At 42.7% G+C, this 2,776-nt stretch overlaps 1 pseudogene; it reads right to left on the reverse strand.

Annotated features, from left to right (window-relative positions):
• Positions 1-705: 705 nt before the first annotated feature.
• Positions 706-1,135, reverse strand: LOC110562366 (large ribosomal subunit protein uL16-like; annotated as a pseudogene).
• Positions 1,136-2,776: the final 1,641 nt, after the last annotated feature.

Genomic DNA, 2,776 nt, shown 5'->3' on the forward strand with positions numbered 1-2,776 from the left:
GGCTGACTTTAGATCCCTTCCCTTAGAGACCACTCTCCTGCTGGCCTCTTCCAATTTAATGAGAACTACTGTTTCCTACTGTTTGCCTTTTTCTTATGTCAAAGACATCAAGGAGTCTCTACAGGGAATAATCAGTAGAAATAAACCACAGCTACTTGACATTTTGCCTGCAACATGTCCTATGCTTAAATCCAACTTGTTTGAAACATCTCTGAGCATCCCATCTCTTTGACGGGGTCTCTTCTGAAGGAATATGTAAGCTTTATTACTGGGAAGGCACACGTTTCTACAACAGACAGATCTGAGCAGGGCTTTCCATCAGGTGCAGTTCAGTAGAGCCATGTGCTTTCAGATGATAGCTAAGAAGCTGCAGAACATAGTCCCATCCTGTAACTCTTTAACTTGGCCCCCTATCATGCTTTTTTTTTTTTTTTTTTTTTTTTGAAAGCAGATTGGCTCCGAGCTTTATTACTGAGAATGATTTGGTAGGGTACAAGAGAGTGCTGTGGAAGCTGTCGGGAATACAGGGCCCTCCACTTGTCCAGAGGACCACGACTAGGGATAGATTTGACCACACATCCATCAGCAATCATGTCTTCAAATCTCTGCATTAAACTTAGGGAGGTCCCACTTCTTTGAGACATGTACCTTCTGGCAGCCAGGAAACATGAGCTTGGCTCTACACAGAGCCTCAATCACTACTCCTTATTCTGAAGTTTGGTGCGGATGGACATGATGACCTGAACCCTAGCCTTATTGTACCCTCGGGCTTCCCAAACACACCACGCATACCTGTCTGGAGCCTGTCAGCCCCAGCACATGACAACATCTTGTTGATTCGGTTGACATGGAAATGGTGGAGCCTCACACGAATATGAAAGCCATCCTTGCCACATTCTTTACCATGTGTTTGTTGGCACAAATACGAGCAGCTTCCAGTGCTTCAGAAGAGGATTTTCCATATGCATCTGACACCATGTGGCCACAAACTGGAAATTCATCAACTTTTGCTTTCTTCTTCCCAAAGTCAAAGATGCGAATCTTAGTTAGCATCAGGGACACCCTGGCAGAAGTGAGAATTTGGGTACTGTTTGTCCTTACGATACCGGTAACACCGGGCGGGGCCGCGGCCCATGATGACAGTAGGAATGTCAGTAGCGCTCCGGAGGAAAAGAACCTCTCATGTCTTTGATTTGAGAGTTGATGATATTGTACATAAACACCAGAGGCTTCATCACTAGATTGGAGACTCATACTCTTTATAGTTTCAATATTTATATTTCATTTGCATTCATGGGCCTTCAACTGGGTGTTAAGTGGTACAAAAGAAATAGGATTTTTATCTTGGCCTGTCAATCACAGAAAAAAAAAAAAAAAGAAAAGAAAAGAAAGCTGAGGTCCCTTGATATGCTTCATATCCTTGGTTTTTATATCTTTTCCTTGTAAAATTGCTAGCAAAGAGCTTTTATTTCTGCATTCTTTTTTAGGGTTTTGGCTGTTTGCTCGTTTGAAAGAAAAGCCTAGTTTGCCTCAGAATTTCTTGAGTCTGTTTCATTTCCAGAACACCATCCATTCATAATGTTGTCAACACAGAGCACAAGTGGCCACCCTGGTCCATGCCCTAGACTTTCTTATAATTATGTAACTGCCCCAAAAGCTTATATTACTTTTGCCTTTACCAAAAATAGACTGAGTTTCTAGAGGAAAACAATAAAACATATATTTCTATTACTTATGTGACATGGAGAGCTGAAAGTTTTGACAGAAGACCAAACAAACAAAAGCTGGAAACAATGGTTTTGTCTTTAAGAGGAAGTGCTTACAAATATTTAAGAAACAGATTATTGAACTTTAAAAAGGTTTTCAAGATTGCTGCAGCCATGAATCATCTGAAGGAATGGGCAGGCATGGGAGTGTTAGCAGGCCTTCCGGTGTTGGTCTCCTTGGTTTGCCTGTGGTATATATGCAAGATTAGAGTCTCACAACAGTGTGATGCAGCCATGATCATTCAGGCCTTTACAGCCATTGAAGCAGGACATTCTCCCCAAGCATGGTTGGATACCATAAAAAGCTAAAATGATACGCTCAGGATGCGAGGCTAAGCACTGCACTCAGGGTCAGCCGCTTTGGACCCAGAGAAGAGCATGTCTGATTGCATGCGGGTTGATGCCCCAGGTCCCGCCTCTGAGAAAAAGGTATCGGACGGGTCTGATGCTCTTTGGGTGGATGACACCTAAATGAACATCTGTACAAAGTCCCAATTTATTTCTAATATCAGAGATCAGACCTCTACTCTTGCCTGATGCGTCTAAAACAAAAAGGGGGAACTGTAGAGAGCTGCGGAATGCTATGCCTTAAAGATGGAGCTGGTTTCCGCCTTCCACCTTCCCGATGGTGAGTGCTCTCTGTCACGAACAACTCCACATTTGGCTAAGGCTGAGGATCTGGCTTGCTTCCATGTATGTGGACCTATGCATTGCCCCCGTGGCACGCCTGGGTTGGCTACCCAGAGGCTATTTAAGCTGTGGGCTGGCTTTCCCCGGGGTCCGAGGATTGTTCAATGTTCCTGAATAAACTAACTGCATTGAAAAAAAAAAAAAAAGATTTTCAAGAAAATTCATTTTTTAGATTCATGTGACACCACCTATCTTTAAGTTACATGACCTTACCTGTCCTTGGGAGATAATATATTACTTCACAAAGAAAATTACAAAATTCTAGATTTCTATTCACATGCAGGAAAATTCTGAGTAATCAGAAACTTGCTCCATTTGTC

The sequence above is a fragment of the Meriones unguiculatus genome, chromosome 15 (genome assembly GCF_030254825.1).
Source record: "Meriones unguiculatus strain TT.TT164.6M chromosome 15, Bangor_MerUng_6.1, whole genome shotgun sequence".
Taxonomy (NCBI): Eukaryota; Metazoa; Chordata; class Mammalia; order Rodentia; family Muridae; genus Meriones; species Meriones unguiculatus.